The sequence below is a fragment of the Eschrichtius robustus genome, chromosome 9, assembly GCF_028021215.1.
Source record: "Eschrichtius robustus isolate mEscRob2 chromosome 9, mEscRob2.pri, whole genome shotgun sequence".
Lineage (NCBI taxonomy): Eukaryota > Metazoa > Chordata > Mammalia > Artiodactyla > Eschrichtiidae > Eschrichtius > Eschrichtius robustus.
The window spans coordinates 27,511,763-27,525,666 of NC_090832.1; the positions used below are offsets into that span (position 1 = coordinate 27,511,763).

General features: G+C 37.8%; 1 protein-coding gene across 1 annotated transcript in view; it reads left to right on the plus strand.

Annotated features, from left to right (window-relative positions):
- MAP7 (microtubule associated protein 7) overlaps positions 1 to 13,904 on the plus strand; it is a 161,377-nt gene that overhangs the window by 44,458 nt on the left and 103,015 nt on the right. The window lies entirely within an intron of this gene.

The window sequence follows — 13,904 nt, forward strand, 5'->3', positions numbered from 1 at the left end:
AAAAAAATTTATAACCTATAATACTGAGTTGCCCTGACAAGTACTTAGTATAGAGCATGAGGTTAGGGAAGAGGTCAGGAAGAGAAGAAACCATTGGTTCTAACGGAGAATGAATCATGCCAACCAAGAGACAGAGAAAAAAGGGAAACGTTTAGTGAGCACCTTCCATGTGCCAGAATCTGGGCTGCATGCTCTAATTTTTCATTTAATCCTCTCCAACACTTACTCATATGGTGGGAAGCACTTGGGGTTTGGAACTATGTGAGAAACAGCTAGATCTAGATTTGAATTTTGGCTCATTGCTTCACTTTGTGACATCTGACAGTGCCCTATAACCTCTGAAACCCAGTGCTCTTAAGTAAAACATGAGATTAAGAGCACCTACTAAATTTGCATAAAGATTGGGGATTGTTCATAGAAATTTTAAGGGCTCAGTAACTAGTAGCTATTATTGTTATATTTTAAAGATAAGGTTGATGTTTGGGCGTTGGTTACAAGACCAGAAAGGGGCTAGCCCTGAGATAGCTTTCCAGAGGCTACTTGGCCAAAAAGTTTAGCCCTGGTGGTTTCACAATCCCTTCCTTCAAGGAACCAGGCCCTCCCTCCTTACATAGGTTCTGACGGCCTCAGCTGTTGTGTGGAAGTAAGGAAAGTTCTGTCTTCTTACAGCAGGGGAGAGCTGTGTTCCAGGTTGAAACCCCAGCCCATGGAAATACTGCTCTGTGGCAGCACTGAAGGTGCTTCTCAGCTTTAGATTGTAGGTTAGATTGTGGGCTTTAGCAGATCAGCCTAGGAGCTGAGTTAACATATATAATATTGCTTCTGTGGGGGAACTATTTTCTGAATTCCAGTCAAATGCCCTCTTCATATGTTGGAGATTACTCGTGTACGTGAAAATTGCTGAGGTCTGGAGGAATTGTATTCCCAGGCAAACATTAAGAGACTCAGAGAAACATGACATTGACAAATAGTAAAGCTTCTTCTCACTGTTTATTGAATTAATGTAGTTTTGTGACGTTTGTTCTACCCATTTATTTGTTGCGTGACAGTGGAATGAAGGACACGTTAGAGGACGCTTATTGTCTCTCCTTTTGTGACAACTCAGCTTCTGTTCTCTTCCACCGCAAGTAATTAGGAGCTGCTACTATGAGGGAGCTTAAATAGTGCCCCACCCTGCCAAAGCCTGAGTCATGAAACCCATCATCAGCATAGTTCTTCCTTTGAAGGGAAAAAAGCCAACTTTTCGTGAGCCGTTAATTTCCTCTTGGCCTCACCTCTGGGGTAGGGAGAGAGTGTTCATGCGACAAAAGAAGTATATCTGTCAATAGTGCATGGTTTGGGGATGTAAGTTATGCCCTTTACAGTTTGTAGCATAAGAAACATTTAAACTGTTATAGCTTATTGTTAAGTATAACAAGACTTTTTGATCCTCATAAATAAAATCCAAGGGAAAAACTCAAGATGTGTGATTCTTAAAGACAATCTTGAGGTAAACTTGAAACTGTCATTTTCTAGCAAATAGATTTTCATTTAGGTGTGTGTAGATATCTGTAGATTATAACCAAATGCCTGTCCTTTTTCACACTTTGGACATGTAGACCTATACAAATCCCAGTAGAAAGAACATTTCTAAGAAAGGTTGATGTACCAATCAGGAATACATTTTTTGTGTGTATGTAAGGGTATATATATGGATGTGTGTGTGTGTGTGTGTGTGTGTGTATTTATGCATATACATATATAAAATCTCACATACACTTCTCACTGCTCATGAAGATAAGCTTATATATTTAAACTCAGGATCTGGAGGACAGGAGCTCAAAAATGAGCTTAGGTGGGCTATGGCGAAATTGGAATAGTCCACACACGATTGTTTGGGTGTGCATTTTTCTAAGGAAATTTGGAGTTCATGGACTTCTCTTAGAGAAAGCTGTGGCACAAACACTTTAGAAACCACTTTTCTGGAATAAGTCAGGTAATGGGCCTAAATAATGTCTTTCTCCAATCCTTGGGGGATTCTTGAATTTAATTTTCTACAATGCTCAAGCTTTTAGGGTCTTAGAGATCTAGGGAGGGTAGAAAAAGCTGGCTATGTGTAGAAGATAAGCAACAGTGATAAATATAAAGAGTCAATGTAATTTCTAGGGCCAAGTAGAGCTTTTGCTAGGCCAAATGGCTTTATGCTTTGATCAGGTTGGTGCTGCTGTATATGAAGCTTCAGTGATGATCTCAGCTTTATAAAATGAGCTGTTATGCTTTTCTCATTTCTCTGCTCGTGTGTGTGTGTACATGAGGTGGCCATGTGTGTTTGTGTGTGTGAGGTGACCTTGCATCGTGGTCTCCATGGACACTAGGATGGTCCTGATCTGGAAATGCTTGTTCCATATTACTGAATCCAGAGACTCTCAAGGAAATATTCTGTCCACTGATCTGACAATGTGAAGTTGTCAACAGCCTCAAGTTTTGTTTTGTAGGCCTACTCTTTAAAGATAGAAACATCTTATCTCTTTGACTACTTTTTTTCTAGTTTTTCTCGTGCCAATAGAACTTTTATCAAATGTAAACATGACTCAACAATGAAGGGACTCTGTGCATTAGTTGTAGCCTTGGTGTTCATGAGACTTACTAGAGAGAGGATAGTGACTAAGGATTTTTTTTTAATTGTGGTAAAATACACATAACATAAAATTTGCCATCTTAACCATTTTTAAGTTTATAGGTCGGGGCATTAAGTACAGTAGTTTATTGTGCAACTATAGGATCTTTCAACAATGGGTTTTTCTGTGCAAATATTTCTATTTAGTCAGAGATTTCTCCTTCAGAAAACCATGTATTTTACCCCAAGGACAATATAAGTAAAACATGTCTGCTGAAATAACGTGTCTCCTAAAATCACTGAGTATATCAACTCAGTTTTCACAATCAAATAAAGGCTCAATATTACAACTGCCACCAAATCTGTTACTAAATCTGTCAGGATTCTAATTTTGCTATTGTATATCAAGCGCTATGAATGCAGCCTTTCTTACGGCAAATCCTCATGTTTCCCTTTTCTGTTTCCTAAGCAACAGTCTATTTTGAGGTTGGCTGCGAGACTGAAGGCATCCACCTCAGCATGCTTGGTTCTCCCAATTCAGACCAACAGATGTTGATTGCCTATTATGCTAAGATACCCTATCTCCAGTTCTCTTCAATGTCGTGGAATGCAGCCTCTTAAAGTGGTTTTATACCTTACAAATAAAAAATGGTAAGGTATTAAGAACTCTAAAAATTTTACTAGTTATAACCTGAGAGGTAGGTAAGCTGTACCATCCCCCTTTTATAAATATGGAGTCTGAAACGCAAATAATAGCATCACAGTAGTAGAGCTCGCTATAGAATGCTGCGGGATGCTAGACTGAGTCCAGTGCCCTTCTTAGACTCACAGGGAGGTACAGCCACCGATGGGGAAGACGGGATTAGCACCCTTCTGCAGCAAAGCCCTCATGTCACGTGTTTCAGAGTTTTGGAAAATAACTGAATCCAATGAGAAAGAGGATACTCCCAGTATGGATTTTGAACATGTTTCATAGAAATAACTTTGCAAAACTTTATTAAGATAGTTATTGTAGAATTGTGACTTTTAAGGGTGAAGTTTTACCAGCAGAAAGTCCCTTAGCCTTGTTTATTCAAATGTTTATTTTTAAAAGTTGAAGATAAAGGTCATGTTCAGGGTGCTTCTTAACACAATGAAGTATAATAGTGTTAAGCTTTGTATGAACTCATTCAAAAGACCTTTTTCAATCTTTAACAGAATTTTTGGTCCTAGAACATAAGATCCGTGAACTTTACATGACAAAATTCTGTAAATGGACACTACTTTCTGTCCAGTGGCAATTCTTCCTTCCAAGCAGACAGACATTAAGTAATTTACTTGATAGTGCCCTAACTGGCTTTGGTGTAAGCCACTGCCCTTGATCCTCTCTGAGAATACTTTGAATGAAAATATCATTTGACATTTCCTCTTTGTCTTTTTGGTTTTCAGGAAAATGTCTTAGGTTCATCTAGCAAGATTAAGATGAGTAATTTTATTTTCACTACCTTTGTTTTATTACATGCTTCTTGTATGGAGATAATGCCCTTAACGGTGTAATTTTGAAATGAGTTAAATCCATTATTTATCTCATATGTTTTCATCCCTACTGATATAACTGAGTGATCGGAACAAATCTTCCATTTTTCAAATGAAAAAACTCAGACAGCAGAGAACTATAAATGCCTTTTCCCAAACTCTCAGAGAAGGAGAACTAGTAGAGTGAGGGTTATATGTATCTTTGAATCTTTTGTACTAATTTGCATCAAACCACGGTTAGTTGAAAGATAATTTCCCTTTTTTTTTTTTCATTCATCAAAAGATTAGGTGGGGCAGTACCTGGTTCCAGGAATTTAAAGGAAGATGAATAATAAACTTCACGAATGCTTAGTCATCTGTGTAAAGGTACTCGGTGCAATTCCTGACTTAGAGGTACTGTGTTTCCTATTACTGGATCCAAAACCTAAAGGAAATGATTGCATGTGTGTTATCTTTACTGTCTGTAGTGTGTAAATTCGACAGTGTCTTGCATTATAGCTATTTGTTTATATGTCCTCACCATCTCCTATTGGAATATAAGTGCGGGTAGGGGAACTAGACAGAGAAGATCTCTTCTCCCTCCTCCTCCCCTCCCCCCCCCCCCACCCCCGTTTCCCTAGCAATTTAGTTGAATGTTGAATATGGATGACTGGTAATGTAGAACCTCTCAAGTAGTTATTTCTTGTGTAGAAGGAATGCATTTACCGCACGATTATTCTGCTGTTTTCCCATTAAAGCCATTCTTTGAGATCAGAATGTGAAGCCAAACAGAGCCAGCCAATCACGTGGGGGGAAATTACAGGAGCATCATTTTGATGAATTTGCTTTTTGGTTCATTTCAGTACTTAAATCTCAGGTTTCCATTCAATATAACCCACTAAATGGATGCTAGACTCATATTATAAAAATGACTTTTAAAAGAAAAATATGAAAAGAGAGGAGAGAGATATTAAATCTCTAATTTTATCCTTCGGCTTTGTTCCTTGCTTGTTGATGATGCTGACCTTGTGCAAGGAATACAGTGTGCTCATCAGGTTGTTTTTCTTCATCTGTGTTGTTGTGTGAGGAATGGCCGCCCACAGTCTGAAGTTGTTGTCATGATAAACTGAGTGATACCGTTTAATAGACTGGGTGCAGGCACCACAGGGTGTGAAATCTAGGTCACTCGTTGTACACAGCCTTGTCCCGGGAATAAGAGGCTTGCTGGTTGTCATCTGTCTTGCGCAAACTGTTCATCTTGGCACTTGAACTCATTGGCATAATAAATTGGCTCAGGTATTAAGTTGAACTATATGTAATTGCCATTTTTGACCATTCTTTACCTAAAATGACAATTTCACATTGTTCAGCTTAACACAAAGTATAGTGAAGGAAAGCTGTTTAAATTTCAGACACTTACACTGTAATTTTAAGCCTTTTTATTAAAAAATACTACCTGTTAAAGACACACTGTATAGTCTAGGAGAATTTATACAGTTAATACCTTTCACTTTCAGAAACAGTGTTATTAATGGCAAAAATTTCACAGGAGCGTAGTTTCTAGGACTAAAGAAAAGAATTAAGGTTCAAAAACATCACAAAGTCCTAACTACAGTAATGCTTGAGGTCTCTGAAGCATAAAGTGTGCATCAGAAAGAGGAGTGGTTTGGGGAGAAGGGAGGAGGGATGCCAGGGGATAGGGGGAAGGCAAATGCTCCCAAGGGGTGGGTGGGTCACAGACTCCTCAGGAGCTTTCCAGGTGAAATCTGAAGCTGGCCCCCTTACACAGAGGGCAAGGAAAGACCCAAGAAAAAGGCAGAACGCTACACATTGGTAGTTGGCAGGTTTAATAAACAAGGGAACTTACTTATGAGGCTCGTCTTAGGCTGCCACACGATGTGTGGGTCTCCACGACCTCCCGCCAGAATCTTAAAAGTTTATGGAGAGGCTTTAACTGGGTTCAGTCACGTGCACGGTCCAGAGAGTCTCAACACCACAATTACTGTCTCAAAGCTGTGTCCTTGGGTAGCTTCTAACTCGGGGAAGGCAAGCAGAACGTACATTCCAAAGATAGGGGAGGGGGTGAGCAGCCTCCAAACGCCTGAATCCAGCTCACGGGTCAAACCGGCAATCCCGTCTTCTTGATGACCTTCCCCAACAGAGGCAGAAAATGAGGGTCTGCGGGCAGAGGCCTGTCAGGCAGACACAGTGGGAGAGGATGGGACTCCAGGTCTTTAAAAGCACTGATGATAGGAATATGCCAAAGTACCAAGGTCAGCTCACCTTCCAAGCAGCACAGGTAGGTATCTGGGGAGGGAGGGAGGCACATAGTTTCTGCTTCCCACTTATCTCAAAAGGATACATTCAGACTCATACCCTGAAAGATTATGCTGTTTGTTGATGCCTCAAATCATGTATCTGAGGGATGCAGTTTTTGCTTAGCTGTTAGAAAAGTAAAATACAAATATCTGAAAGAAACAATCCATGCCATGCTTGGTAACATTGGATTGTAATCAAGTCAATAATTAAGCGTGGGTAGGAAAAAAAAAACAAAAACACCTCATTTGATACTTTGGTGGTTTGGATGTGGGTGGGGAGTTAATGAGAAAGGAGGGTACTGGATATCTGAAAACAGGATGATGAGGTGTGAGAAGAATGCGTGAACACTGTAACAGACTTCCCATTTTTCTTAGAACTAGCCATGTTTGCCTTTTGCAGTATACAAAGGTAAAGTTTAATTAATTGAGGTCCTGCCATATCTTAATGACATCATTTAGCATATTTGAATCATTAAAACAAAAGTTATAAGAATAATCAAGTAGCTTTTCCTTGGATCTTTTATTTTACACAGCTAAATTACATTATTAGAATTTTATCTAGCTGCTGAAGAAAATCTTCCTGATGGCATTTAAGTGGGATGTTCTTGAATGTTCATAGTTATGTTCTATTCTTGGCTCTTCGGGTTCCTTGTGCCATTTCTATTTTGAAAGCAGAACTGAATAACTATAGTATTAATAATTACAGCATGTGATTGTTGAAGGCTTAATGGCTAGAGTACTTTGCTGTTTGTAACTTTGCATTTAGATAGAGAAGGATTTTTTACTTTTTACTAGCCAAAGTCTGTCTTGTGCCAGCTTATGAGAACGATTATATATGGAAGTGGAATCGTATGTCATTGTTGGCTGTCTCCAGTTCAGAAGAGTCTTGTGAATCTCTGTGCCATAATGGATGCTTCTACAAGTTTTGTGTTATGAGCTTGCTGTTCTCATAAAGGGCGATGTTGTTGCCTTGGCAACTCTGACTAGGTTTTCACAACTGTAATATGGAAAATAGATTTAAAATCATCAGATTAGAAAATTGCGTTCGCAGGGGGAACTACACTTTACCTGGCTTTTGGTTAAGGATGCACCATTTTAGTTGAGGGTAGCATGTATTTCATTTTAAGTCACATGTTATTCTCAAATAAATGTGAAACTCCTGAGATTTCAGGTTTGACTAAATATCACAACTTGCTTTACACAGATCAGCTTTTCTCTTGATATCCATAGCTTTCTTTACAGTCCTTTAAATTCTATATGGTTTTCTATTTCAGTGTCTTTAATTTTTCTTGCCTTGCCAGATGATTCTCCCTTCCCTATGCCCACCACTACCCATTGCTTATTCTTTCCCTCATAATCTTAAACACCACAGGTGCTCAAAAAGTTCCGCTGGGATGCCGTCACCACTCCTAGTCTGCCTTGGCATTCCCAGTGTGCTGGCAATTTTTAAGTTGGTCACACAAAAGCATTTATATCCATTCATGGTGGAAGACAGGAGAATACCATGGGGATCTGTCTTCAGGGTCATCGAGGTCCCCAGTAGAAGAACGCTGATGTTACAGAGCATTGGAATGACCCAGAAATTCTCCAGAGTATACTGTTGCCAAATGAAATGAAGAGCATGCAGGGGTAAAATGAAGATACAGACTTAGGCAAAAATGGAGGAGAAAAGGACAGAATCATTAACGTTAGGGATAAAAGGGCAGGTGTTAATCAGGTATTTTCTGGTTAATACCAGCTTAAAGAAACATGCCTTTTTCTATTTGAAGATTTGTGAGTTGCTTTTCAGGATATAAATGAATTTATGCAATTCTTTACCTGTCAGTATGACATGCTTTGATTTCCACATCCACCCTGCCATGGGTTGGGGGATGAATTCTGAAATTTCATGAAAAAAATACAAGCAGTTTACCCTTGGAAGGGAGAGGAATGGCCTTAATTTGGAATCACTTTTGATGTTGTTCAGGGAGATTAGCACCTATTAGAGTCTGTTCCTATTAAAATCAGAAATCTGAAAAAAAGTTGTAAAAATAGAGAGGTGGTGAATGTAAGCATGGGCTGTGTGGGGACTGACATAGGTCACGTCTAAAATTTTAAAATCCCTAATTTATATTGCATGTGTTTCCACATGCAATATATTATTTTTGTCAAAGCATGTACGAACTTAAGTGCCTAACATGACACATAGCAAGAACCAATAAATACTTGTTGCTTGACTGGACACTATTATATTCTATATTAAGAACAAACTAGGATTTTATGTTAATGATAATCATTTTGGGGGGGATATATCCTATAGGTAAAATAAATGTAAAATTATATTGTTTGCTTTCGCTACATTTGATGATACCAAAGATGAATCTTTCTAAAAAGACCACCTTTTGAATTTTAAAAAGTGAATAAAAACGTGAGAGAAATTATTACTCAGCATATGGTTTTTCTCCAACGTAGAAAAGCTTGTACAGGAATATTATCTAGAAGCTACTTAAAACTTTAAAAGGGGATGTTGAAAATGAAGTCAGTTACAGAAATTTGCCTTTTTTGAAATGCTATCATTATTTAAATATGAACATAATGTGAAAGTAAATAAGTGTAAGTTGCCCTCTTCCCACAGGCCTTGTCTCTTTTGATTGGTTTTTGGGGGAGGCCTTTTTCCCAGAGTAAATACGCATCTTAAGACTTCCAGCTCTCCACGTTAGCATCTGAAGTGACCACCCATAGTAGCGGTCCAAATTCAAACATCTTTTCTGCCATCACTGATGACTGGAGCACAGAAAATCATGAGCAGAAACGGTCTCCAGGCATCTCCTACTAGTTACTGCCTAAATATTTTAAATGTAACATACATTTTTCTGATAGTAAAAGTAATAAATATTGTGAGACACTTAGAAAACGCAGAAAAGGATTAAACTCATTTTTAAATCATCTGGAATCCTACCATCTACATATAGCTATGTTAACATTTTGGGTGTGTGTGTGTGTGTGTGTGTGTGTGTGTGTGTGTAGTCTTTAGAAACTCTAGTGTTTGTGTGTGTTTACAGACTTGTCATATCGTTGTGTATGTGGTTTTACAAACTGTTTTCTTTCCATTTAGTGTCAGAAACATTTTTGAAACAGTCTTCTGAAACGGTTATAATAGATATCCTCTTATTTGAAATTTCTGTCAATTTTATAAGCAAAGAAATGATATGTTATTTTAATTTGCATTTATTTAATAACTGATGTTAAACAATTCTTATATGCTTGTTAGCATTTTCCTTTTGTGAATTATATGTTTATTTCTTGTGACATTTTCTAATGGAGTGTTTTTTTTTCTTTTTAATAAATAAAGGATACCCACCTTTTTTCTGGCCACATATGTTACAGATATTTTCCCATCTTAGCATTTGCAATTTAATATTGTTATGGATTTTTGTTTCAGTCTTTGTTACGGTCTTTGCAAACGGTGATTTCAGAAATCTCCCTATTTCAAAGAGTTGATTTGGGCATGGCTGTTGGTGATTCAGTCAGATCCACACTAAAACGGTTTCAGAGACAAAAGTATGACCTCTCAACTCTAAACTCATGAACGGTGAAGACCTGGTGAACTCTAAGGCCTGAGCTCTGGGGCAGCCTCAAAGCTGGGGCAGGATTAAGCCAGCTCAGAGGCACTCAGCCTGCTGCATCTAACTAGGTCAGCCTGCAGTGGCTCCGTGACAGACTGTGGGACTATTTTTGTCGGTGTTTCTTCTGCCTATGAAAATTAGAATTGAGGAGAGCTACAGATGCTTCCCATATGGTTGCTATTAGTGAAATTATTACAGAGGATTTAATTTGAAAACAAAGTAGGTACATTCATATTATTTGGAGACGTAAAGGCCTGTGAAGGAGACCTCAGCTATCATACCAGCAGCGCTTCTGTTTCCGGGGCAGCTGCTGCCTCTTAGTATGGTGGCCTCTGTCCTGTTCTTGTTCTTCCAAGGAGAGGACTTCTGCTGTGGTGTTGGTCATGATTTTGCCTGCTTCATAATAAAGTACTTTATGAAGGATTCAGATCTAATTTTTTCCCTTTCCTTCCTTCTCCCTACAGATTCCATGCCCCCCCCCACCCGCCCCAGATAGATATCGTCTGGAATTCTGCATACTTTTGGTGATTTTCTCATTGACTTTTAGAGAACTGAGCTGATAGCTGCCCCAGTTTTTCCTACATCCAGGATTTAGAGAGAATTTTCATTTGCAGTCAGCTGTACTTGTTCTTAGAACGGCTTGTTTGGATATGGCAGTGAGCATGCTGTGATGGTTTATCACTTTAATTGGTCCATTAGATGTACTTGATGTTTTACAAGGTTCTAGGAAGAGGAGAAAATGTTCATCCACAACAGACTTGTGGAGCCTGCTAATGGAGTTTAACGTCTATTCTTGCCCTCTGTAAAAATGCATCACGGATTCGTATTGTAAAGAATAATAATAAGAAACTTCAGTAGGATTGATCAGTAAGTCATCAAGTTTAGTTATGTTCTATTAAGACAATCAGGTGACCTCTAAATTTGATTTCCCCTAAATTCCCGATCAATATGCTTGTCCCAGTACGTTTGACCTACAAAGAGAATTTACTGCTACAGGGTTTTCATTTTAAGAGAAATATCATGTTGAAACAATATTATTTGTGTGTCTTTTGAAGAGAATCCTTTAATATATATTTTAAACACTGTAATGACATTTGTAGAGTATAACCCAGACCTACCCCAGATTAACAAATATCGCACAAAAAAAGTCTTTGGTCTGGTAAATTTGGGAGACCCTTATTAAATTGCTTCCTTACTAAGGGATTCCTCAAAACATCTGATATAATGATATGTGTTGTAATTCTGCAAAATAAGAGACACAATTCATTCCATTTTCCAAATGCATTTACCATCAGAACCCCACTTTGAGAAGCATCACTCAGGACACACTCTTTAGCCACAGTGTAAGCTTTTGTATAAGTGATTAAGAATATCATCATTATGATTAACAATTAACGAATCGTTTAACATAGTTAAACTTCTTTATTTCCCAGTATTTATAAGTATATAAATATCTCTCTTCAAGCATACATGTACGTAAAACATAACCTAATAGACTAAGAAAATGCCTCCTCAACCCAAATGCTTCCATGTGCAAGTTATTGGTAAAGAAAGCAGAGGAATTCAGTCTAAGATTTGATAATTTAGCTGGCAAAGAAATAAGTCCATATATACCAAATGACCATTTTGGGGAAGAGAAGGAAATGGGGAGAGAAAAGTGATATTCTTTCCTGCAATTACAAAAGGCTCTGGTAATCTTAACATGGTAAATTATGCTAGGATCCAACTAAAGTAGCTTTTACTCCCTAATTCAAAATCACGATATTTTACTTCTTAAGAGACTATTTAGTTAGCTTTTATCTTACTTTAGGGAAAAAAAGTATGAAAAACATTTCTGTTTGGCTTGTGTTTAACAACAGCTTTTAATTTGGTTTGAGCTGCTGAACTTGAAGTCTGTCTTGGTCCTGGGAGGGGAACGCTGACTTAGTAGAGCTGGATCTTTCAAGGCTTAGCTTGAGCTAAGAATACAAGTCAACTGACGCATGGTGTGGGGAAATTGCTCCCTGAAGTTCCCCCAGCTCATCTCCTGATGCTCCGGATGCCAGATTCCATTTCCTTCTGCCACACAGAGCCAGCTAGTTTCACCCTTAAATTGCTCTTTGCTCAATTTTCGTATTTATTTTTGGCCAGTTTAACATTAAGCATATGAAAGTTTTTTTTCCATCTGGTCAAATCAAATTGATTTTTTTTCTTCTGAAAAAAAAAAGTTTAAAAATACCTGAAGGTGGGCCACTATGTAAAGGAATAGATTTTTGTATTTCCTCTGCATTTTTTAGCAAGACAGTTGTAATTTGAATGGAGAAGAAAATAGGTAAGATGCTTGCTTTTCCTTTACATCTTACACTTTAATTTGGAGAAAATGTTATAGCATATTTTTAGAAAACTTTTATGTTTGTGTGTTTTACATTCAGTTTTTCCCAATTTTAATTAATGGTCCTATGAGTAAAGGAGTCAAAAGTTAGATTAATTTTTTTTAAATATCAATAACAAATAGGGATTCAGTGGCCATGGTTTAAAAAAAATTTTTTTTTCTCACATAGCATCAGATCTATAGAAAAGCTGAAAAGTTGCAAAAATAGTTGCAACTAAGAATTTCCATGTGCCCTTAACCCCGATTCCCCAAATGTTAACATTTTGGAAGATTTATTTTTAATTCTTTCTCTCCCCTTCTTAAAAACAAGCACTATCTTTCATATAACCATATTACATTTATCAAAATTAACACTATCAGTGACAATGTTATCTAAACTACAGACCTTATTCGGATTTCACCATTTATTCCAGTGATGTCCTTTATAGCAAAAGAAAATTCAAGATTGGGCATTGTGTTTAGTTAGTTACCATGTCTCTTTTCTCTTTAACACTTCTCTGAGCCTTTCTTTGTAGTTCATGATACTGACATTTTTTAAGCATTTAGGCCAGTTATTTTTGCAGGATGTTCTTAAATTGGGTTTGCCTGATGTTTCCTCATGATTGGATTTAAGTTATATACTTCCAGCAAGAATGCCACAGGAGTGATATTTTGTCTTCAGTGTATCATATCAGGAGTCACATGTTGTTTGGTCCCATTCCTGGTGATATTATCCTCCATCACTCTGTTAAGGTGCTGTCTGCCAGGTTTCTCCACTATCAAGTTACTCATCTTGTTTTGTAATTAATAAGTGTCTTGTGGGGAGATACTTTGAGGCTATGTAAATATTCTGTTCTTCCTCATATATTCACCTATTAGTTTTAGCATCAATGATTCTTGCCTGAATCAATCAGTCTTATGTTGGTTGCCAAAGAGTGATTTTCTAATTCATCATTCCCCCTACGTTTATTAGTTAGCTTTCTACTGTAAGGAAGAACTTTTCCTTTCTCTTGTTTATATTAGTGTGGACTCAGGGATATTTATTTTACTCTGTAGATTATAATGCTTTTCTGTATTTATTTTGATGCTCTAACTGTCCCAGATTTGGACAGTGGGATCTGTTTGAGGCTGGCCCCTGTGTCCTTTATGCATCTCCATTATTTTTTGAGCACATCCTTACTTTCTGGCACAAGGCGTTACAGACTCATCTTGTACTTTCCTTGACTCAGCCTTGGAATCAGCCATTTCTTCAGGAGCCCTGGTTCCTCAGAGTGAAAAGTAATACTTTATAATCCAAGATCTGGGTGCTAGCTGTGCTCATGGCTACAGGAGTACCATTGCCACTAGGCTGTCAGTAGGGCGAGCTCTGTGAAATAGGTATATACGCACACACCCCTAAGAAATACATGCACACACTCAGTGGCCTTTGCTTTTTGTTTTCTTGTTTGTTTTTTTTTTTTTACTTATTTATTTAAGTGGCCTTTGTTTTTAATGTAACTGTTTCCTTTTCTCTGCTGCACCATGGAAATAACACTGGATTA